The sequence below is a fragment of the Equus asinus genome, chromosome 20 (assembly GCF_041296235.1).
Source record: "Equus asinus isolate D_3611 breed Donkey chromosome 20, EquAss-T2T_v2, whole genome shotgun sequence".
In the NCBI taxonomy this organism is placed as follows: Eukaryota; Metazoa; Chordata; class Mammalia; order Perissodactyla; family Equidae; genus Equus; species Equus asinus.
The window spans coordinates 107,557,743-107,584,299 of record NC_091809.1 but is presented as its reverse complement, the minus strand read 5'-3'; the positions used below and the strand labels follow the sequence as shown (position 1 = coordinate 107,584,299).

The window sequence follows — 26,557 nt, the reverse complement described above, 5'->3', positions numbered from 1 at the left end:
AAGGAGTCTCCAGAAAATCCCCAAAAGACTATTCCACAAGAAACGAGAGAGAGAGAGAGAGAGAGAGAGACAGAGAGACAGAGAGACTGGGTTTGCATTTGGGCAATTAGAGGTCAGGTTACAGTAATACTAGTCAGGTAATATGTTTATGCATCCTCCTCCCACCATCTACCAGCTCTGGAAGAGCTCATGTATCATAAAAACTGGGAGAGGAGCAGAAAAGCAAGGTGAAGGAAGTGAACAAAAGGCCATACCCCTTTCCTCCTCTTCCCCACTGCTGTTGTTCTGCTGTTCTCAGTCCTGAGAAAATGTCTTAGTCCATTGGTCTGCTGTAACAAAAATTCCATAAACTGAGTGGCTTATAAACAATATACATTTATTTCTCCTAGTTCTGGAGGCTGGGAAGTCCACAATCCTGGTCCCAGCAGTTTAGTGTCAGGTGAGGATCCACTTCCTAAATGGTCATCTTTTCACGATGTCCTCACGTAAAGGAACGGGAAAGGGAACTCTCTGGAGCCTCTTTTTTATTTTTTCATTTTCCCCTGTTTATTTATATATTTTTTATTGCAGTAACATTGGATTATAACGTTATATAACTTTCAGGTGTACATCATAATATATTTCGATTTCTGTGTAGATTACATCATGTTCACCACCCAAAGACTAATCATAATCCATCACCACACATGTGAGCCTAATCACCCCTTTTGCCCTCCTCCCTCCCGCCTTCTCCTCTGGTAACCACTGATCCAATCTCTCTATCTATGAGTTTGTCATTGTTTTTATCTTCTACTTATAAGTGAGATCATATGGTATTTGACTTTCTTCCTCTGACTTATTTCACTTAGCATAATACCCTCAAGGTCCATCCATGTTGTCACAAATGGCCAGATACCATCATTTCTTATGGCTGAGTAGTATTCCATTGCATGTATATACCACATCTTCCTTATCCATTCGTCCCTTGATGGGCACCTAGGTTGCTTCCAAGTCTTGGCTATTGTGAATAACGCTGTGATGAACATAGGGGTGCATATATCTTTATGCATTTGTGTTTTCAAGTTCTTTGGATAAACTCCCAGGAGTGGAATAGCTGCATCATATGGTATTTCTATTCTTAATTTTCTGAGGAAACTCCATTCTTCTTTCCACAGTGGTTGCACCATTTTGCCCTCCCACCAGCAGTGTATGAGGGTTCCCTTCTCTCCACACCCTCTCCAACATTTGTTGTTTCCTGTCTGTTAATTATAGTCATTCTGATGGGAGTGAGGTGATACCTCATTGTAGTTTTGATTTGCATTTCCCTGATAGCTAACGATGTTGAACATCTTTTCATGTGCCTGTATATCTTCTTTGGAGAGACTTCTGTTCAGATCTTTTGCCCATTTTTTAATTGGATTGTTGTTTTTTTTTTGTTGTTGAGACTTATGGGTTCTTTGTATATTTTGGATATTAACCCCTTATCTGATATATGGTTTGTCAATATCTTCTCCCAATTGTTAGGCTGTCTTTTCGTTTTGTTGATGGTTTCCTTTGCTGTGCAGAAGCTTTTTAGTTTGCTGTAGTTCCATTTGTTCATTTTTTCTTTTGTTTCCCTTGCCCAGTCAGACGTGGTACTTGAAAATACGCTGCTAAGACCGATGTCAAACAGCATACTGCCTATGTTTTCTTCTAAAAGTTTCACTGTTTCAGGTCTTACATTCAAGTCTTTAATCCATTTTGAGTTGATTTTTGTGCAAGGTGTAAAGTAATGGTCTACTTTCATTCTTTTGCACGTGGCTGTCCAGTTTTCCCAAAACTGTTCATTGAAGAGAGTTTTCTTTCTCCATTGTATGCTCTTGGCTCCCTTGTCAAACATTAGCTGTCCGTAGATATGTGGGGTTTATTTCTGGGCTCTCTATTCTGGTCCATTGATCTATGTGTCTGTTTTTGTGCCAGTACCATGCTGTTTTGGTTACTATGGCTTTGTAGTATATTTTGAAATCAGGGAGTGTGATACCTCCAGCTTTGTTCTTTTTCCTCAGGATTCTTTTGTCTGTTCAAGGTCTTTTGTTGTTCCATATAAATTTTCGGATTCTTTGTTCTATTTCTGTGAAAAATGTTGTTGGAACTTTAATAAGGATTGCAATGAATCTATAGATTGCTTTAGGAAGTATGGGTATTTTAACTGTGTTAATTCTGCCAATCCAAGAGCATGGAATATCTCTCCATTTCTTTGTGCCTTCTTCAATTTCTTTCAACAATGTTTTATAGTTTTTGGTGGAGATCTTTCACCTCTTAGGTTAAGTTTATTCCTAGGTATTTTATTCTTTTTGTTGCAATTGTAAATGAGATTGTCTTCTTAATTTCTCTTTCTGCTACTTCATTGTTAGTGTATAGAAATGCAACTGATTTTTGTATGCTGATTTTGTATCCTGGGGCCTCTTTTATAAGGTCACTAATTCCATTTACAGGTCTTCAACCTTGTGACATAATCACTTCCTGAGGGATCCATCTCCTAATAGCATTACATTGGGGGTTAGGATTTTAACATATGAATTTGGAGGGGACAGAAACATTGAATCTGTAGCAGAAGGTAAGGTGAATGAAACTTTGAATTTCATGAAAGGTTGAAGATTTTATATCATATTATTTTCTGAACTTTTTAATATTTGAAAACTTGACTCTTATAAACCTGAATGTGATTGGCAAAAGCAGCATAATCAGCCTGTGTTATTGTTCAAGAGCAAGGAAGGGAGATTTCACAGATTAATGTACAGAAATCTTAGCATAGTAACCAGAAAAAAAATACATATACATTCTTAAAGGGTATTGTATAGTCTAAAATTTCCTTTGATATGCCTTGGCAAAGATGTGATGTGATGCGTTTGTGCATGCATCTGAATTTGTGTGTGTATGTGTGTGTGTATGCGTCTCTTCCTTTGTCCTACTCTATACCCTAGGAGGGTGGGAGTTAGCTAGAGTTAATCCATACTCCAGAATCAGTTACTACCGGTTCTTCACCTATTATTATCTGCAGCCAATATCAATGTTTTATCAATTAAAACAATGGATATTAGATATGATTTTCCATTGGTGAAAACAGTGATGCTTAAAACATGTAGCTTATGTAGAAGCAGCATAGAGGCATTCTTGCCTTTACATAACAGGGTATAGAAATCTGAGAACCCATATCCCAGATTTTTTAAGAATTGTTTCCTAGATTTAAATTCTAAACAGTTCTGTTTTACAGCTGTTAATTCAGAGGCTTCTTGGGTGCCTGACTTCAATTAGGTGAATCTTGCTCTTAGAATTCTGTTGCATTGTCTCAAGTAAATCTTTGGCTCAAGGCACTATCAGAGCACCTAAAAAGATTAGCCCTAGGACTTCATCAAGCTTACAGACTTGGAATGACTCTTTTTCACTAGTCTGTTAATAGTGTGTGTGTGTGTGGCAATATGTGTTGATTTCATTATAAATTGGTAACAAGGGGGAGACACTGTCTACACCCACCTGTTTGGAAGCTCTTTAATTATTAAAAAACTCAAGAGTTGTGTTTGACCAACCTAAAATATTTTTACTAAGACAATTAGCCTTCATTTTGAGACCAAAGAAAATATCTTTTCTTCTTTTGGAACTATCAATAGCATACTTCAGATCATGTCACTAACCTGCTTAAATGCCAGCAGTGGCTTGTCTTTACTGAAAGAACAAAGGCTAAGCTGCTTGTTTTAACATTCAAATCCCATTACAAATTGACCCAGTTTAACCTTCTTATCTTCCAATCTCTGTCTCACACAACCCACAGTCCAGCTACCTTATTACTCATTTAACAACTATGTGTTGAACAGCTACCAAGTGCTAGCTATATGTTTTGTTAGGTAAATCAGAAATGTTCCCTGCTTGGAAGAACAGAGTCTGATGAAAGGAGTTAGCCTAAGAGACTCATAAAAAAATAGTCTACCAAATATATGAACAACATTTTAGAAATTCAGAGGAATGATTGAATATCTCTGGTGGTTTTGGGGATGGCTTTAAAGCCTGATTTTGATTTCTCAGCTATAGGTTGCTTTTTCATGCCATTCTGTGGTTGGCCATGATGTTCCCTTCACCTGGACTAACTTTCCCCCTCATACTTCAATTTTCTGGAAAAATTCTACTCATAAGAGTCTATTCAAATATCTCCTCCATTGAGTACTTTCTTTGCAGCTTCCTTCCTAGCTCTCTGTCAGAATTTATCACTCCCTCCACTGTGTTTCCACAAAACAGGATTCATAAATTTGCTCTAGCACTAATCATGTTGCATTTTAATAGAAGTTTTAAGTGGCTATCTTCACACTAAACTATGCACAATTTGTTTCATTCATCAAGATCCATCATGTAAGACTCTAAAAAGTGATTTTGTGAAAAAACAAATTAATGAATGGCATTCTGGAAATAAATATACCTTAGAAGACTATTTAAGGTCAGTTAGAAATTCTGGATAAGCTGCTAATAAGAAATTTTAGTTGCTGACTGTCTTACCTTAGACCCTCCTAGTTATATGTAGGTTAAATGTTAATGCTAAGGAAGATGATATCTTGAATCCAATCTCCAAGAGATCAGTTTGCTTCATTCTGTTTCAATGTCAGCTGCATCCCAAACTGTAAATGACCTTTTCATAAATGAATATAAAGATATCAATAGACCATAAGCATAAATGAGAGTGTTGTGTCTAAAATTAGTATAACTCAATAGGGTTTAACTAACTAGTGGGCAACTTTTCATTAGCTAAACTGTATGTTAAGACCTGGAAGACTCTGAGGGAGAGTAATAAAAATGTAACCTCATGTACCGATTCTGTAAGTGACAAACTGAGACCCAGAGATATTCAATGTTTTATTTACATAGTTTGAATATACAAATCATTGTTCCTTCAAATAACTTACAGTTTCATTGAATAAAACATATTATTCCACAATCATAGCGTTCATGAACTTCATATTCATGGTTTCTACATTCTTGGCCACATTGAAAATCTAAAGTATGATTCACTTGTGATTTCTTGACTCACAAAGTTGAATAGTATGAGTCACTTAGTTTTTGATCAAAGCCAGCATCAGCTCATAAAATGACACTTTTTTCGTCTTTCCTCCATTCGTCATTTAAGTAAATAATAACTCTTGAAAGGTCATATATGCAAATATTTCTTTTGCAACATTGGCCCTGGCAAAAGGCAGAATAAAAGTCCAACTGAAGAAACTGGTTAGAGGAAAAAATAAAGTCAAGAGATATAATAAATCCTTGGTTCTTGGCCTGGATATAATAGTTTTAGATACTCTCATGAATGAATTGTCAAATTCAGTGTTAATCTGTCACTCAAACATAATCTACAATATGGTGCATATGGGAATAAGAAAAAGTATTTCTTAAACTGTTGCAATGAGTTCTCTAGTTAAGGTAATATTTTTATAATATAGATGATAAAATGCTGGTGAAAATTTAAAAGATGGCAAGCATGGGCAGTGGGCACATAGTGTTATAAATGTGACTTTTGTTGACATTGTGATTGAGGGAGAATTTACCTGCTTTGGTAAATATTTCTGCAGTTTTGATTTGGAAATCTTTGAAAATCTAAAATATATGACTTACAAATGCCAGGCATCAACTCTCAAAAAGTTAAGAAATAAATGAGGGCAAAAATGTATATTCAATAAAGATTTAAGATTTTTGTGGAGTAGTGTTAGTCAAGAAAAGTTAAAGAAGAATATGTTTTGAATCATGCACTAATTCAGTAAATTTTTTCAAGTTTCTTTTGTATACAAAAGTTGAAATAGCCCCCAGTGATTCAAAACAAAACAAAACAAAACAAAATGCCATGATCAAGAGGTCAATCCTTCTCTAGGAATCATACTATCTTAGCACTGTGTAATTCCCCTTTTTGTGACTCTCCAAGTATATCACATAGTTAATCATTTGTTTATTAGCCATCTTCTATAGCTTCCCTAGTTCTTCCTTTGGCTAAAACATATCACATCTTTAATGATCAATTACCTGTCAGTTCAATAGTTCACACAGAGAATAAATGTATCTTGTTCAGCACCAAATCCCCAAAGCTTCACACAATGTGGCAGAGAAACAGGTGCTAAATATTATAAAGTGAATTACAATAAGCTACAATATGAGAGATACAAATAAGTAAACATATCATTGTGGTATGTGCTAAAGATTATGATGGATTGACCAACTACCAAGCTGCGTCAAAAAAAATTTCACAGAGGAAAGAAATATTTGAGAGAAATTTTGAAGAAAAGGTAAGAGCTTTCCAAGGCAAGGAGCAGAGGGGGAGAATATTTCCAATAGTACCAAACTATAAAGAGCAACATAAATCCTGATATAAACTGGTTTAAGGAGACATAATGAACTTAATTTAACTGAGCTCTGGATTCAGACCAGCTTCAGTTAGAGTTTGATGTGTACTCAAACATTATGGAAATATCCATCTCCTGGTTCCACTTCCTCTGGGTTTTCTCCATTGTGAGGCTCTACAGAGTCCCTGACAACACCAGGCTCTCTCACGATTGCTTCATGTCTTAATTCCAGCCTCATATCTTTTCCCCAAGCCCAGAAGGTAAGCCTAGCATTCCTAATTGAAATCCTAAAGTTCACTCTGATTGGACAAGCTTAGTCTCTCTTCTAAATCAGTAAGATACTCCACGGTCATAAACCAGTCAGACAAACTCCCAGAGAGTACAGTTTTATCTACTAACATCATGATTAGAATGTGGCAAAGAAAAGTTTCATAAAAGAAACTTGGCTAACAGTTTCCATAAAGGAGGGGAAAACATGCACTGCTGCAATTGTTACATACCACAATGGCCAACGTAGACCTTAGGTATTTAGTCCTAAAAACATCCTCTGAAAAAACTCAGTTTCCTCATATAAGGAAGATAAAACCCATTGACATTTTCTCCTAAGGTAACCCGAAAATACAGAAATGTGGGAAGTCATTAATATCAACAACTTCTATGGCCATATATTCCCAGAGTGTAGAAGAATCTTTGGCACAGTTCCTAACCAGATGGTTAAATGTGACATCTCTCAGTGGTTATGCAAGTATAAATTTATGCCTAGGACCCATCTCTGCATGAAATGAAAAACAGGAACATGAAAGACCAGCATGGATTCCACCGTGAAATAGAACTGCATCCAATAGGCTAGGCCAATCTAAGACCCTTGGAGGAATTTCTGTAAACAGCCTAAGATTAGCCACTTCCTCCTCCTCCCTACAAATTAAATAAAAATTTCTTTTTAATGGGAGGAAGAGAAAAATCTCAATGTCGCCTTGGGGACACATTAAACTTCTATATGAGGCTGAGTTTTCATCTATTTTAGCTGCAAAGGATACAGAGTCAGGAACCTTGAGAGCAGAGGTTAAGGACAGAGTTTGCGGGACTTCTGTGAGTTAAGAATGACTGTCTGGCTGTGGGCCCAGCCTAATGTTACCAGGCCTTGACTAGAATAAAAGAGGAAAGCTAAAATGGGTCTCCCACAAATAGTAAGGTGTCTATCAATTGTACTGGCCAAATGCTATTAATTTAGCATTTAAGGTTACTAATCCGTCTATACTTATCTTCCATTACTCTACAACATGGATCTTCCACTATACCCAAGCCAGCGTTTTTATGTCATTTTCCTACTCAAAACTGAAAATTTATCACCACATCTACCATTGAGAACTCTTCCTGTTGTAAGTGATAGAAGAGTCAAATCAAATGAGCAACAGCCAATAAAGAATTCATTGGACAAAAAATTGAAACACTTGGAAGGAAGGCTGACTTCACTCACTGCTTGAATTAGGGACACAAACTATACCATCAAAGAGAAGAAAAGGGATTAGTTCCCCAAGAAAAATCCAGAGTATCCATACTGGAAGAAAGAGGTATGTATGCACGGGTGGCAAAAATTAAACAAGCAAACACATGCATACATGGCACAGAAATGAACACTTCATGACAGTATATTCTTATGGCCAATCTATGTCATTCCATTCCCCAGGAATGCCCTCCTCCTTTCTTTTAAAAAGTATGTTTCTCTTTAAACTTTCTTTCCTTTTCTATTCTCTTTGGGCCGTATTGATCTATTCTTCTGAAAGTCTAGCACATATTCTTTATCATTGATTTTTCCTTTGGCATATGCTATAATGAATAGTTACCTCATTTTTCCCCTGAGTGATAAGTCCCAACTTGTAAGCAACCTGTGTGTACTGAGAGAGTTAAATTCTAAAGTCCACTGCGTGGAACATAGATAACCCTTCCCTAAAGAAACAGTATAACACAGTGTTAGTTTTCCAGGATATCTTAGCAAAATTTAATTAATTCATCATGTGACTGAGGTCTGATATTAAAGTGCTAATTTTATTTTCTAGAACCATCCTAAACCGCTCACTGTTCTCTAACACCTGCCACTTATACTGGGAGAAGCAAGAACACCGCTTCCACTTCTTACCTCACTGGACATAGGAGGTGGAAGGGGGTGCTCATTCCCAACCATTTGTGATGGCTCCCATGCAAGGGTCTTCAGCAATACAGAGGCTGGAGTCATGCAGGAAGCACAGATGCTCCAACAGGTGGGCTTGAGTGGAGATGGCATGAGGGGCAAAGGATGCAGAACAGAAAGTTATATTTATGGGGGATGAGGAGTCTAATGTGGATAAGGATTAGAATGGTGGCCAAGTCAGGGCCCAGGAGGGTGTACATTAGAAAGAAACAGTAAGGGAAGGCTAATACAAATAAAGCATTATTATGAGACAGAACCATAGAATGTAAGCTTTGGAAGAGATTTCTCTAGCTTAACTTTCAGAAAACTAAAGACTAAAATTGAACTGGCATGAACACATTCACACAGTGACTATATTGCAAAGTTCCCCATGTAGGTACTCCTTTTCTTCTTGGTTGCCTTCTCCTTCTTTGCAACCATCTACCACTGAAGATCCTAATACTGGCCATGCTCAGGGTAAGATGAAAACAGGGGCCTACAACTGAAAGGATGACCATAACTACTGATGGACATTCATGGATGAGAATGAGGTAAGGGATGCCAGTGATGTCTGGGATGTCAGGGAGAACAAGATTGTTACCAGCCCAGGCAGTATACACACAGTTACACACATAAATGCATGTGTATCAAAGTACATTGTATACATGACACACAGTATATATGTATATAATGGTATACTATATATATGGTTACTCAGTAAATATTAATGTAATGAATGAATATCTTTAATATTCAATAAGAGCAGACACCATATTTTAGTTTCTTTTTAATTAATTCCTATTCTTGTACAATGTCTTACATTTTAGTAAATCTCACATTATATTGTTCACCCATAAATAATAAACAATTTATACACTGGAACTTCCACTAATTCCACTTATTCTCCTCACCATTTCTCTGTGACAAATGATCACTTTCAATTCAAATTTAAAAGTGTCTGCATATGTATTTACGGAGTTAATAAAACTCTACGTTTCAAAACTTCATCTTTTAAAGAATCCCTATAACAAATATATGAAGTAAATTGTTGAGAAGAGTTTTTGACTTTACAAGGCAAAACAAGATGAAAAACTGACCTAGGTCTCTGTGGTTTCTCTTGCATTCATCAGAAATTATGAAATACACAGCATTTGTATGTAGAAGTCAGGTGATTTCCAAAACCCACTCTCTTGGCTCTGCTACAGAATTCACCACGTCCTTAAATACTTTTGCTTTGCGTCTTGTCTCCATTGTGGCCTTGAAAATGGAGTCTGAATGCTGAAATTTGACTGGCTGGAACCAAATACTCAATGGAAAGGAAGACCTACGAAACTCTGAATTGTGCTTATCTACTGTGGAATCAGAGAATAATTCTGAAGAAAACATCTGCAGGACAGATAGAGGGGAAAATAATTTCTTCAGTGTTAATGGAAAAATAACCCAATAAATGATAAGATCAGGATTCTTATATTACCAAAGATGTTTAGACGAATATTCCCATATATTCACCTTTTTGGAATTAATCATAAATCACTCTCGAGGGAGTTGGTCTAAAGTCATGTAGTTGCAAGAATTAATAAGGAAACTCATAGCGATGTGCGTATTTGTAGAACACATTCAGATTCATTATCTCTTACCCTCACAGCAACTTATATGAATGGTACAGCAATTTTTGGGCTGAGAAGCCACAAGGTTGTAATATAAGTAGGCAGAACGCTTGAAATGGGAAATGGGGAGAGATCTCTTATGTATTAAATATGTACTCTAAGACCCTTCCCTGTATGAGGTATTTTTTTCACACATTTTCTCAATCCCAGAGTGAACTCTGCAAAGTAGGTGCCCCACTGAAAATAGGCAAAGATGTATTAAGTAACTTGCACAGGCTATAAAATCTACTATGTGTTCGAGTCATAGCCAGAGCTGTCCTATGACAAAGCCCATGCCATATCTCTTGTCATGATGATCCCTGGAGGTAGAAGACACTGAGGTCCTAACAATGTAGTATATAGAAAATTGTAGACTGACCACTGTATCTAATTATTTTTGAGATCTTAGACTACCTACTCATGCTCTCTTAGCCTCACTTTAGCAGTCTCATATAAGAGAATTTTCTGAATCTAGCTCTTCCTATCTACAAGTTCAATTTGGTCAAGTTAATGCAGATCATGCATGATTGTCACTAATATTTCTGCCTCCTTGTTTAATGCACTGTTCAAATTTCAGAGAAGGCATCTCATTCCTAAAGGCTAGACTACGTCTCAAAGAGGACACAGCGAAGACTTTCCTCTGCCTACCTTTATCAGCAGTGGAAACAAAGTAAAGAAGTTGAATTTCTAGTACAGGAAAAAGCTCACGTTTTCCTTTCCCAACTCTCACTGAAGTAAAGTAAACTTCCAATTGCTTCTAAAAACCCACCATATCCTGAGAGGAGAACACCTTCATGATGTCAATGCTTAACATTAACACAGCCTTACTGGATCCAAGACAAATTACTGACCTCATCAAAAGCACTGAGCACCCACCGCCACCGTGAGGCATCAACACCCAAGCAGCTGATGGATTCCCAGCCACAGTCCCCATGCAGCCAACACCTTTATGTTTTCTTTTTAGTGCCTCACAAACTTTCCTATAGAATTATCTCTCTCGTTAGATAAAAGTGAATGCCCACAGGCACTCTAAACTAACAGAAATGTTCTTTGAAGTCCAGCATTTTATTATAAAAATTAATCTAGGTACTTATTCCACTTCCTACCAAATCTCTTTTATTTTAATGTTAACAATTTATAAGATTACTTGTCAAGTAAAATAAATGCTCCTGAAGTTTGTGATGTTTACTCTCTACACAGACATGGATTCCTGTGGACAACTGTACCTGAATTTAAGAAGCTCAGTTTATACTACATAGATTCTGCAATTTTCCTCATACAGATTACAATCCTCAGAATGTTGTTAATCCCCACATTGTGCAACACTAATACCTATAGAATGTATTTAGAATAACAGCATTTCCTACATGCTTACTAGCTACAGGCATTGTGCTAAATGCTTTTTTGGTATTATTTCATTTAATATTCTTAACTACTTTGTGAGGTAGAGATTTTTCACCCTTATTACATATGAAGAAATAGAAACACACAGAAATTCATCAAATTTTCTGAGGTCACATAACTAAGAAGTATCAGACCAAACTCTGAACTCTAGCTTGACTCTAGGGTCTAAGTAACTACTTCTCTATTGCTGTCAATGCAGAATAACAATTTTAATTTACATGGGGATACTGTATTATCTGACAAGCTCCATCCCTAGGAACACAATATCTACTTCATTTTTTTTTTTAAAGATTGGCATCTGGGCTAACAACTGTTGCCAATCTTCCTTTTTTTTTTTTTTAAGGATTAGCACCTGGCTAACAACTGTTGCCAATCCTTTTTTTTTTTCCTGCTTTATTTCCCAACACCCTCCCCGCACCCGCTGCCAGTACATAGCTGTATATCTTAGTTGCAGGTCCTTCTAGTTGTGGGATGTGGGACTCCGCCTCAATGTGGCCTGATGAGCGGTGCCCTATCCGCACCCAGGATCCAAACCCTCGGCCGCCGCAGCGGAGCACTCGAACTTAACCACTTGGCCACGGAGCCGGCCCCACACTTCTAAAGCAACCAGTTTAACTGAACAGTCAGTGTTCAAAAATAAATGCCATAGACTTTTACTTATGAAAACTAGAAAATGAAAATATTAAATCTATATTATCATTGTAGTTTATATTTTCTACTCATAAACAGGAGAAAGAACCTTCTGCATAGAATTTTCAGAGAACAGAAACAAGCATATTTAGCTTTTGAAAACTCAAATTATAGACCAGTAAACAGCAAAGGACAAAATGAAAGCTGAAATATGAGAATGTGAAAATAAGATACAAACATGGGAAATATAGGTAGTTCATTGGTCATCTAAAAATACGCAAAATACTACTATCAATAACAGGTTCCACACAGCTGACTCAAGGGACAAGCAATGGTTTTTCCAACATTCTTGAGGAGACGAAAAATATCTCCATGTCATGCAGCACATTGAGCTTAGAAAAGGCCCAAAGCTGATGGGTGACACCATAGCCATAGGAACTTGGGGGATCAGAAGCCAATGATGAGTTTCCCCAGTGTGCAAACTTACCTTAAGCAGTGAGTATTCACAATTTATAGTGACCTGCAGGACTTCCTGAACCCTCCCAATAAGGAGCTTTATTATTTTTTAATCAAATGCAAATGAAAATTAAATCAGAGAATCTTTGAAAGAGGTTTAGAGAATGTACTGTCCAAGTCCCTTGTTGTTCAAATGAGGAAACAGGTCCAGAGTGGCTTTTTCTTGATGGATACTCCCACTGCTTGCTCTCAGCCAATGTGTCTTGTGTGAGGTTCATCCCACTCCAGTGCTAGGAGTTTGGTAGTGACCAAGCAGAAACCAGTCAGGGCATAGGCTTGGGTTGGAGGGGTGTCACTTGTGTCTTTTCCTGTTCACTCAGTGATTTTCACTGTAGTCTTGGGGTCAGAGCAGAGGTAAAAGGTTTGTAATTTCTACAGAAGCAGCATGACTCTCGAGTTGCCAGCTGCTACGCCTCTTTTTAGGTGAAATCATGGTATGGTCTATGATTTTTTTCCTGAGAACTTAGCATAGGGCCTGCTTATCAAACTGATACAATGATTCTGTGAGCTATAAAATATCTTCCTAACAAATCTATGCTTAAACGAACAAGCCCTAATTCATAAAAATTATTTTATTGTGCAATTATCTTCCTCTTGCTTTGCACAGTTTTGTTGTTGTTTCACTTTTTATAGATGTACCTTTCCCTTCTCTCCTATAGTTAGCTTTTTATGCCTGCTGAATTTTTGATGCTCATAGCTATCATTATTTATCTTCTCTTCCTTTCTGCTAACTCCAGTCTTTAAAAAGTGGATAAAGAATCTCAGTTTGTTCCAGTGCCTTTGTCTTCCTTGAAGTATTCTCTTTCTCGAATGGAGTAAAATGATTTCTTTTTCTGAGAAATTAAAAATAATGAAGCTCATAAAAGTGAAGGCATAATTTTACTTAGATAGAATAAATGACCATTTATGTGTGTGTACTACCTATTTCTATACATGGGAGAATTTTGTTGGGAATAAGGGTAAGGGTGTGTAGGCCTGGGGAGAACAATGGCTGCAAAAATACTGCTAGATATTAATATCCTCTGCACTCTAAACAATTGCTTCCTGAGTAGCGAATGCTTTTATGTGGGCCTTCATGCTTTGGTCCCAGCATAAAGATGAGAGTGGAATAAAGAGGATCATGGAAATGCTGTGAGACAGGTGTGGAGACCCGAAAATTCTCAGATGTCAAGAAACCTCTATTTAGCCAAGGACTCAGGCACAATTTACTTCCTTCTATGTCTATTTTCATGTAAGTTGTTTCTGATTTTTCTTAAGTGTATAAAAAGGTAAAATTCCTTTAATATAATTTTTTTATTGTAGAAGTAATACATGATCAAACAAGAATATTTGGAAAACATAGCAAAAAACAAAAGGTAAATTTTATTGTTATCCCATACCCCAGGACTAATAGATTTTACTATTTTGATAAACATTTTTCTTGTATTTTTTTGAGTATAAATCTCACATGATTATAAACCCCTACACAAAGATTGTATAATAATTTTTCTGCCTCATTTAATGGTATGCTCTATTTTCCAGTGCCAATAAAATGCTCTATAATATCAGTTTTATAAGTCTCTAAACCATTCCTTCTTGGGGGGTATGTTATAGCTTAATCATTTAATGATTTTGATATTGTTGGGCTCAAGTTGTTTCCCATTTTCTCTATTAAAAGAAACAGTGCAATGAACATCTTTATTCCATTATTTCTGTGTACACACTTGATTTTATTTGAAACAAATTCCTACAAGCAGAATTTCTGAATCCAAGGCTATGCATGATTTTAAATCAACTTGGAACATAATGTCAAATTTCCTTCCAGAATAGTTAACTCACTGACCTCTACCCTCCTGCTTATATAACTAAAAATAGTGGTTTTCAGTTTTGTTTCCACCTTTACACGTGGACAGACTCTCATATATGCAGGGTTTGACTAACTCACAGTGTGAACCTGTACCCCACTACTTTATCTCCCACTTAAAAAAAAAAAAGCATTGGAATTAAAGTGAGATTGATTAACTACAAGAGAATCTTGAATCTATTGTACTCTTAAAGAGAATAATACTTCCAAGCTGCAGTAAAATACGTTTTTTATAATTGGTTATAAATTATTGGTAGCATGCCTGATTCTATATTTTAGATAAGAATCCACCCACTACTTTAGAGAGAGCTCTTTGCCAATTGCTTTCCAGAAAGAGCTTTATGAATAAAGATTGTGGTTATATTTCCTCATGCCAACATGAGAATCTCATCATAAACATTTTACTACAAGCCTTGATTTTTTTTTTGTATAAAGTGTTGGGTAAGGCAAAGTATCAAGGACTATTCAAAAAACAGAATAAATTTTTTCCTCTGATATCAGGAAGACATGATACCAGGAAACTTTTGAGGAGAGATATCTATGTATCTGTGTCTGTCTCTATCTCTATACAGTTTAGTGAACTCTGCCACGTATTATGCAGTAATGCAATGGCCACTTATCAATACTTCCATTAGCACTCCCCTGTAAGTTATCAGAAAGGCCAGTTTTTAATTCATCATTTTGAAGTATAATAGATGTTCTCAATTCCTAGTAGAATATTTTCAGCAAGCATTTAAAGAAATGACGGTTGTTGGGGTTATTTCTTTTTACAACATCACATTAGCATTAACTTTTCATTTTACCAGGACAGCCAAAGTATGCATATTATATGAATTTAGATGGCTCTTCTTGAAACAGAATAAGCTGAAGGCCCTTAGGCTGAGCCATTAAGAGATCAGAGTTATATTAAAAAATTCCACAGAGGAAGTGAAATTTTCCATCAATTGTGCATCTTTGTAAAGTCATATTAGGAAAAAGCAATTCAGCTCCTTCTGTTCATAGAGTTCTCAGCCAGTCCCTCTTTGGGGAATAGAAGAGTAGTACAACATATCTCTTGTCCTGTGGGAGTTAATTCTCTATTTGGTAAAATTACATTGAAATCTACATCTAATATCTAATATCTAAAACATTTAAATGTAGAAAATAAATGTTTCACATTGATATCAATGCCTTACAAATGAGTACTCTGGGCATCTAAGACAGGAAAAATGAGACATTTTATATAAGGATGAGAAGGAAGGCTTTTAAAAGGGCTTGAATCTGAATTCATCTGAGGGTAATATGTGTATGTAAGAAAAATAGAAAAACACTCTGTCAAGTATATAAACGGGTCAACAGCCGTTATACAAAAGCTTGCTGACAAAAAGGCTATAGTTGATTGCAAATTACGATGATCAAAAATTATCTGGAAAAATGTCATAATGTAGAGATCATTGTAGGGAGCCCTTGCCAATAAACCTATCATGACCATTGACAAAAGCACCAGTTCTCAAACTTTAGTGTGTATGGCCACAATGTAAGGAATTTCTAAAATCTAGATTTCTGGGTTATATGCGTAGAGTTTATAACAAAGAGTTGGGATGGGATCCTAGAATCTTCATGTATTGCAAGTATCCAGGTAATTCTAATGCAAGGGCGCCATGGGCTCCACTTTGGCTTTGTGAACTACCCTTCTAAAAAACACTATTTTCCCAGCTGATATGTTCCTGCCCTGAATGAGACTGGCAGGATGAAATGGTCCTCTATTTCAATCACATATATGGGCTTTTTTCATAACTAGATTTAGAGAGTACATTTAAAGCAAGCATTGGACCTTCCAAATACTGTACATTTCTCACAGAGACTAGCAGAAAGTGGGCACAGAGTAGACATCTAATAAATGCAAATAGGTGATGATTGTAGCATTATAGATATTGTTAATCATGTGGCAAGTGATCATAGTTCTAAGTCTCTCAATAAGTTAGAATCTTTTTATACTGTTGCCTGTCTTTTACTCTTTGGTCAGAGAGGGTCTTCTGGGCTACAATTAGATGGATGATCATCCTCTATTCCAAGCTCAGAGAACAGAGAGATTATTCTTTGGATTTCCTTGCATATCCTTAGAAGTCATACTTTTCATTTCCTGAGACAAAGAAATAATCATTGCAAAGCCCACCTCATAAAGCCCTAAACTACCCAGGACAATGAAAATATTTTTTTTTTTATGCTGACCTTAGCACTGCTAGACTTTCAGCAGAGTGGTCAGTCACTTCCGGGTTCCAGGACATACATAGAAAGATAAATATAGTTTAATTCTCTAAAGAATGCAGTGACTGAATGTGTGTGTGTGTGTGTGCGTGCGCGCGTGTGTATATATGAGGTCATGTGGTTTGATGGGGATATTATGTAATGTTTATAAAGGATTTATGTTTGTTCTTCTGGCTACTACTGGATAGTCTAATGCTTTTTTGCAAATATGGCATTTGTTTGGGATTGTATGAGGCCTTAAAGTCAGTTATTCTTAGAAAAGCAAAACAGTTAATTGTCTTTATGGCTCAGTTATACTTCAGCAGAGTAGGTTTATTTTCAACTGGTATCAGGGACACAAACAAAGAAACTTTTGAATAAACTTCCTAATTTTAGATAGGAAAATATGATTAATACTATTAAGTGATTCTATAATTGCCTCCCCAAATATACAGAACACATTCAAAATTAACATCATCATTATTTAAAATCAGTCTAACACTTACTTTTCTATATGCCAAGTAATCTTTCATAGACTATCAAATTACTTGTAAATATCTTTTCTTACAAAGATATCAACTCAACCATTCTGAAATGAAGATAGCAAATTAGAGTGTAATTTAATGATCTATAAACCTATATTTGAAATATGATGAGTTATTATAATAATATTTAAATTATCCATGCTTTAAAACATTATTGGGAAGGTAAACTGAGATGAGAATGTCAATTGTTTAGTATTGCAATTAAAATACTAAATGTTGTGTCTGTTACTCAGTTATTGTCGCAGTAGCAGGTTAAGAAGCAATAGTGGTACACATACAGGTAGTAGGTATGGTGGCAATAACATCTGGAGTTGGAGAAAGTCTGGATCTAAGTTCTTGATTAACCATGTATTAAAATTTCACTGTAAAATATCACTATTAGATATGCAGTTTCTTTTGTAAAAATGGGTGTAATAAAATGACTTGATCTACAGAGTGGTTGTGAAAATCGAATGTAAAAGAGCTCTGTAAATTATGAAGGTCTTTGACTATGTTGACCCTCATGATTATTGTTCTAAATTACATGCAAACAGAGGGTTTGTCTTTACCCATCTTTATATTCTTGGCTTTATATAGCTTAATGGAGCGCACAGGAAATGCTTTAAATCTAATAGTGTTCATTAAGCTTTTTTATAGTTGTTGATGGCCTTCAAGATCAACTAATCTATTCTAGACATTTTGTTCTTTACCACCAAAGTGTTTACAGCTTATATACCAGGCTTTAAGGTATGTATGTGTATATGAATGGGTGCGCTCTGGCATTGCTAGAGGAGCACAGGGCTCTCTGCATGACTGAGGATTTAGTAAGTGTTTAAAATTTAATGAGGTTGACAATAGCAACCAATCAATCCTCCTACATTCACCTGAGCACTCTTCTATGTCTGGTCCTGTGCTAGGCACTAAGGGAAAACCTGTCTTATTCATTTATTTATTTCACTTTCTGCTTTATCTCCTTCCTTTGTTTTTCTAAAATAAGCATGTTTTAATTTTTTAAACAAAATTTAAAGAGGCTCCATATTGGGATAAAGTCAAACTAGGAAAATATAGTCTGAAGGAAGAAAATTTAGATTGAGAAACAGTCTTGTGAAACCATAGTTAAAGCAAGCAACATCATTTAACCAATTGTTTTTCATTAATAAATGCCAATATTTCTGGCAGCTCCTCTCTTCCTCCAGCTTCCTATGCCAGGGAGATGGCTCAGAGGAGGGAAAAGGCCCAGGAGAGAAGGTTCAGAGAAGAAAGATCACAGGAGAAGGCTCAGGGAAAATGGACAGGGGGAAGGCTCAGGCGAGAGGGAAAAGGCCCAGGGGAGAAGCATCACAGGAGAAGGCTTAGGGGAGAAGGCCCTCTATGTGGCTGAGCAGAGGAACATAGTGGGAGCTGCAGGTGCTTTCACATTAGAGCTCCCAGGAGATCCCCCAAAGGGCTCAGACATTTTATAGATAAGGAAAATCATCCAGGAGGGATGTTAACACCTTGCCTGAGGTGACATAGCTTGTTGGTGACTGAAGGGACCTTATCTGACTTTTTATTAGAGTTCTGCAATTACTTTATTAGAGTTACATAATTATTTCTTTAACATCAAATCTTCCACACCAGTCTTACAGGATGTCGGGAAATGTTCTATGTAAAAGGGTTCTAAGGTCTAATAAACATATGAAATTCTAGATTAAGTGAAATTAACAAACTTCTTTAAATTTGAATCACATGCAGTTCTGAATATGTTAGACTGTATTGTGAAACCCTAGAAAGAAGCTATAGTATGCATTATGGCCAAAAGTTTTTGACCATTGAGAAATTTTTAAAAGACTCTGCTAATTGCTAAGTGAATTATGGATCACATATTGGTTAAAATGCTACTTTATCACACTGGAAGTTATGTGACAACCAGTGGGACGTATTTGTTTTAGAAGGAAAAATAGATGAAGGACCAAATGACTTTGAATTCTTTGGAATTAGCACTGTATACTTACCACCATTGTGAACTATTATATCAGTACTTATGTGAGTTATATTTATATTGTTTAAATATGTATTCCATTGTTCCAATTTGATGTTTATTGGTATTGACATTTTCATATAAATGGGATAACTGACAGAACAACTTTTTAAAATAAAATAAGATTTTTTGTTAAGAGATTATTAAATTGTATTGAAGTACTTATGTTCTACAGGAATGTCATGTCTTTATCATGGAGCAACACATTAATTTAGGACTAGAAAAACAACAATTCATGAAAGTTAGAAATGATAGGTAGGAGTCCCTGAAGAGTTGGCAAGTAAGCAAGCATTCATAAGCATCAAGGATACAGAAAACAGATGTAAAGACAGATCAGTAAGTCAGCCTAAGAAGTAGACATCCATAGAGGCAGATTCTGCAGACAAGGGGAGAGAGCATCTTTTAAAATTTCATCCAGATCTGCTTAAGATGGTAGACATATCTTCCTTATGCTATATTATAGTGACCATAACATGAACAAATGATCAGCTTCCTAATCTGTGGGCCTCTAAGCTTCAACTAGAGTCAATCACCAAAAAATCATGGAAGTCAAAGACATAATTAGGTTCAGAGAAGTTTTCATCAATGATAGACACTGATAGATTACCATTGGAAATTAAAGATGTTAGAGTTTACAAATGTCTATGAATCAGTGGTAATCACAGTTCGTTTTTATGTACACATAATTTGCTTCTTGTTGTTCGTGTTGACCATAAGAAATAGTGTCACACATGTGAACCACTGATCTCACAGTGGGGAACAACCCATTGCTCTACTACCAATTTCTTAATGTCTAGGAGAGATCAGTTGATTGGCTAGTACTTTATTATGGAAATAAGGTCACCTAACTCCTCATAGGGCTGAATGTTGAGGATTAAATATATATATATATATACACACACTTATTTACATAAATATAAGTTATACATATATATATAACATTTAGAGAACTGCCTGATACATAGGAAATGATACATATGTGTTTATCATTAATACATAATGGTGATCCTGATGACCATGAGGACCATGATGATGAAATGTTCATGGCCTTAAAAGTAATTGAAAGCACATTCCAGAATCCAGAGATGATATTTATATTCTCATTACTGATAACTGATTAAATCTATTTCTGGAACACAAAGAAGCTGTCCCATGACACTGCTTTTAAACTTAATTTCCAAGTAGTGTTGAGGAGAAAAAAACACACTAAACTTAGAGACAGGAAACAGGTTTATAATACAGGTCACAGAGAACACCAGGTTTATAACACAGATCACACAGTTACAGAAATTGCAGAGGAGATCTCATCAAGATGGCGGTGTGAGCAAACGTTGAACTCATCTCCTCCCATGAACACAACCAGGTTACAACTATTTTTGGAAAAATTACCCCAGATTAAAAAGTGAAAACTGGATAAAAAGAACCCCCACAACAAGGGACAGTCCTGACGAAGGCAGAAGCAGCAGTAAGTCCTGCTAGAGAGGACAAAAGCCACCTTCGGGAGCAGCGGAGTTTCTCAGCTGGCCAGGCGGGAGCCACCCTAAGGTACGCAGCCCTCCCTGGAGGAGTGAGGTCCGGAGCTGGGGCAACACTGCTATAAGCATACTTCAGGCTCAGCCCAACTGAGAAGGGGGTCTTACTGTCTGGCTTTGCTGGCTATTAACCACAGCGAGGATACCCCCAGAAAAGCTATAGGCTGAATGCCGAAAAGACCTGGGTCTTAAAGGGCCCATGCACAAACTCACTCATTGCAGCAACCTAAAATCACCAGAGAGAAGGCTGACAGTCCTTTGGTGAAAAGAGACTCACCTGGTGGGCTCTGGGGGCATCTTGGTGAGAGGGGGGACCTCTCCAGAGACTGCAACATTGGTGGGGGCCATTGTTCTGAGCTGGTCCAGGCGTGCCGACAGGGTCCCCAGTGGTTGCCACTGAGGTTCATCCCATGGCCTCTTAGCCCTGAGGTCTGCCACACCCACTAGAGCACAGATTTAATCCAGTTCAGCCAGGGCAGGCAACCTGCCATAGGGACTGGCCCCACCTAACAGCAAGGCCTCAGGCTACTTTTCAGCCTGCATTGACTGGGTGCCTTGATCCTCTACAGGCAGGCAAGGGTGTCTGCCTCTGTGGGGCAGGGCCTGTGTGAGGACCAGGTGAAGTGTGGGGGGCATTGGTGGAGAGGTGGGGGCCTCTGCAGTGCGGCATCAGGGTACGCTCCAGGGGGTTGAGAAGTGTGCATGGACCAGAATGTACTGACAGTGTGTGTGGTCCTGGGGGGGATAAGGCTTATCCGTGGCAGAAGACCTGTGCTTCACAAATAGCCATAAAAAGGATCAGCCTCACCTTCCAAAGCCTGAAACAATTGAGTGCCCCTGTGCCTAGGGCTAGCCCCGCTCAGCTGCACTCCTAAGAGAACTGACAACAGCCCTGTAGGCCCTGAGGCCTATCACAGCTGTAAGCCCCTGAGCCTAGCAACCAGCTACACTGGGTACCAACCCAATTAAGAAGAAAACTGCAATAGGAGTATACTGATAGACTTTGTAGGCAACAGTGCTGAGGCTCCCCAAACTGGATTTACAAACAGCTGGCCAGGGAAGGAAAGATTAGACTCCCTGGGTACCTGCAGTGGGAGCAACCCTGACACAGCAAAAGGACACAAGTAGCCCACAAAGGGGTCACTCCTGGTTTTTATGGACTGGTGAGGAGAGGGAAGCACACTGCTGGGCCTCATAAGGCATCTCATACATAAGGCCACTTCAACAAGATCAGGAGATATAGTCAACTCACCTAATACATAGAAATAAGCCAGAAAAAGAGGCATAATGAGGAGATAAAGGAATACTTTCTAAGCAAGGGAACAGTACAAAACCCCAGAAACATGATTAAGTGAAACAGAAACAAGCGATTTACTTGACAAAGAGTTCAAACAAAATATCATGAGGATGCTCACAGATATAGGGAGAAGAATGGATGAACACACTGAGCACCTCAGCAAAGAACTGGAAGATATTTAAAAAAAAAAAAATCAGAATTGAAGAATACAATACTGGAAATGAAAAATTCACTAAAGGGACTCAATAGTAGAATAGAGGATGCGGAAGAATGGATCAGCAAGCTAGATGAAAGACTAGAGGAAATCACCCAAGCAGAGCAGAAAAGAGAAAAACGAATTACAGAATGAGAACAGTCTAAGGGAACTCTGGGACAATATCAAGCATACTAACATTCAGATTATAGGTGTCCCAGAAGGAGAAGAGAGAGACAAAGGGGCAGAAAGTTTATTTGTAGAAATAATAGGTGAAAATTTTCCTACCCTGAGGAAGGAAACAGACATCCAAGTTCAGGAAGCACAGAGAGCTCCAAACAAGATAAGTCCAAAGAGGCCCACACCAAGACATATTATAATCGAAATGTCAAAATTAAAGACAAAGAGAGAATCCTAAAAGCAGCAAGAGAAAGGCCACAAGTGACATATAAAGGGAAGCCCATCTGGCTATCAGTGGACTTCTCAGCCCAGACCCTATAGGCAAGAAGAGAATGGCATGACATACTTAAAGTGCTAAAAGGAAAAAACCTATAGCCAAGAATACTCTATCCATCAAGATTGTCATTCAGAATGGAAGGGGAGATAAAGAGCTTCCCAGACAAGCAAAAATTAAAGGAGTTTATCACTAAGAAACTAGTTCTGCAAGAAATGCTGAAGGGACTTATTTAAGTGGGAAAGCAATCACCACAAATAGAGATAAAGAAAATTATCCAAAAAAAAAAAAAAAACAACAACAACAACAAAAAACCAGGCAATAAAATCACTTGTAAGGTAAAAATATAGTAAAGGTAGCAGATCAACTACCTGTGAAGATAATATGAAGGTTAAAAGACAAATGTATTAAAATCACCTATTTCAATGATGAGAGGGTAATGGATAGACACACACTAAAAAAGAGACTATATGTGATTCGAAAAACATACAATGTGGGAGGAGGGGAGTGAAAAAGTAGAGTTTTTAGGAAGAGCTCAAACTAAAGAGTCTATCAAGTCAATATAGACTATTATATGCATAGAATATTAAATAGGATCCTCATGGTAATCACAAATCAGAAACCTATAACAAGCAAGAAAAAAAGTAAGACAAAAGAAATCAAATATATTACCAAAGATATCCATCAAACCACAAGGGAAGAGAGCAAGAGAAAAAGAAAGGAATAGAGAAGAACTACTAAAACACCCAGAAAATAGTGACAAAATAGCAATAAAAACATATTTACCAATAGCTACTTTAAATGTCAATGGACTAAATGCTCCAACAAATGCAATAGGCTGGCCAATTGGATAAAAATACAAGACCCATGTATATGCTGTATACAACAGACACACTTCAGACCTAAAGACACTCACAAACTGCAAGTGAAGGGATGGAAAAACATATTCCATGCAAATGGCAAAGAAAAGAAAGCAGGGGTAGCAATACTTATATTAGACAAAATAGACTTTAAAACAAAAACTGTAACAAGAGACAAAGACAGGCACTACATAATGATAAAGGGAACAATCCAACAAGAAAATATAACACTTGTAAATATCTATGCACCCAACACAGGAACACCTAAATATATAAAGCAATTATTAACAGACATAAAAAGAGAAATAGACAGTAACACAATAATAGTAGGAGACTTTAACACTCCACTAAGACCAACGGATAGATCATCCAAACAGAGGATCAATAAGGAAAGACTGGCCTTAAAGGACACACTAGACCAGATGGACTTAGTGGATATATACAGAACATTCCATCCAAAAACCACAGAATACACATTCTTTTCAAATGCCCATGGAACATTCTCCAGGATTGATCACATATTAGGCCACAAAACAAGTCTCAATAAATTTAAGAAGATTGAATTAATGCCATGTATCTTTTCTGACCACAAAGGTATGAAACTAGAAATCAACTACAGGAAGAAAACCAGAAAAGCCACAAAAATGTGCAGATTAAACAAAATGCTACTGACCAACGATTGGGTCAATGAAGAAATCAAAGGAGAAATAAAATTACCTGGAAACAAATGAAAATAAAAACACGACATGCCAAAATCTGTGGGATACAGCAAAAGCTGTTCTAAGAGGGAAGTTTATAGCAATTCAGGCCTACCTTGACAAAGAAGAAAAATCCCAAATAGACAATCTAAAAGTGCATCTAAAGGTACTGGAAAAAGAACAACAAACAAAGCCCAAAATCAGCAGATGGAAGGAAATAATAAAAATCAGAGCAGAAATAAATGAAATAGAAACTAAAAAACAATAGAAAAAATTAATGAAACCAAGAGCTGGTTCTTTGAAAAGACAAACAAAATTGACAAATCCTTAGCTAGACTCACCAAGAAAAAAAGAGAGAAGGCTCAAATAAATAAAATCAGAAATGAAAGAGGAGAGATTACAACAGACACCTCAGAAATACAAAAGATAAGAGAATACTATGAAAAGCTACACGCCAACAAATTGGATAATCTAGAAGAAATGGATAAATTCTTACAAACATACAACCTTCCAAAACTGGACCAAGAAGAAGTAGAAAATTTGAATAGACCAATCACCAGTAAGAAGATCAAAACAGGAATCAAAAACCTCCCAAAAAATAAAAGTCCAGGACCAGATGGCTTCCCTGGTGAATTCCACCAAACATTCCAAGAAGACTGAATACCTATCCTTCTCAAGCTCTTCCAAAAAATTGAAGAGGAGGGGAGGCTTCCTAACTCATTCTACGAAGCCAATATATCCTGATACAAAAACCAGACAAGGACAACACAAAAAAAGAAAATTACAGGCCAATATCACTGATGAACATCGATGCAAAAATCCTCAACAAAATACTAGCAAATCAAATACAACAATACATTAAAAAGATCATACATCATGATCAAGTGGGTTTCATTCCAGGGATGCAGGAATGGTTCAACATCTGCAAATCTATCAATGTGATACACCACATTAACAAAATGAAGAATAAAAATCACATGATCATCTCAATAGATGCAGGGAAAGCATCTGACAAGATACAGCATCCTTTTATGATAAAAACTCTAAATAAAATGGGTATAGAAGGAAAATACCTCAACATAATAAAGGCCATATATGACAAACCCATAGCAAATATTATTCTCAATGGAGAAAAACTGAAAGCTACCCTCTAAGAACAGGAAGCAGACAAGGATGCCCACTCTCACCACTCTTATTTAACATAGTATTGGAAGTCCTAGCCAGAGCAATCAGGCAAGAAAAATAAATAAAAGGGATCCACATTGGAAAAGAAGAAGTGAAACTGTCACTCTTTGTAGACAACATGATTTTATAAGTAGAAAACCCTAAAGATTCCACTAAAAAACTTTTAGAACAATAAAGGAAGACAGTCAAGTCACGGGATACAAAATCAACATACAAAAGTCGGTTGCATTTCTATACACTACCAATGAAGTAGTAGAAAGAGAAATTAAGAATACAATCTCATTTACAATTGCAACAAAAAGAATAAAATACGTAGGAATAAACTTAACCAAAGAAGTGAAGGTTCTGTACAACGAAAACTATAAAACATTGTTGAAAGAACTCAAAGAAGACACAAAGAAATGGAAAGATATTCCATGCTCTTGGATTGAAAGAGTTAACGCTGTTAAAATGTCCATACTTCCTAAAGCAATCTATAGATTCAACGCAATCCCTATCAAAGTTCCAACAACATTTTTCACAAAAATAGAACAAAGGATCCTAAAATTTATATGGAACAACAAAAGACCCCAAATAGCCAAAGGATTCCTGAGAAAAAAGAACAAAGCTGGAGGTATAACACTCCCTCATTTCAAAATATACTACAAAGCCATGGTAACCAAAACAGCATGGTACTGGCACAAAAACAGACACACAGATCACTGGAACAGAATTGAGAGTCCAGAAGTAAACCCACACATTTATGGACAGCTAATATTCGACAAGGGAGCCAAGAGCATACGATGGAGAAAGGAGAGTCTCTTCAATAAATGGTGTTGGGAAAACTGGACAGCAACATGCAAAAGAATAAAAGTAGACCATTCCCTTACATCATGCACAAAAATCAACTCAAAATGGATTACAGACTTGTATGTAAGACCTGAAACCATGAAACTTCTAGAAGAAAACAAAGGCAGGATATTTTCAAGTCCCATGTCTGACCAGGCAAGGGAAACGAAAGAAAAAATGAACAAATGGAACTACAGCAAACTTA

General features: G+C 36.8%; 1 protein-coding gene across 4 annotated transcripts in view; it reads right to left on the bottom strand.

Annotated features, from left to right (window-relative positions):
- Positions 1-26,557, bottom strand: part of ANO3 (anoctamin 3) — a 439,146-nt gene that overhangs the window by 409,422 nt on the left and 3,167 nt on the right. The gene's annotated exons all lie outside the window — the stretch shown is intronic.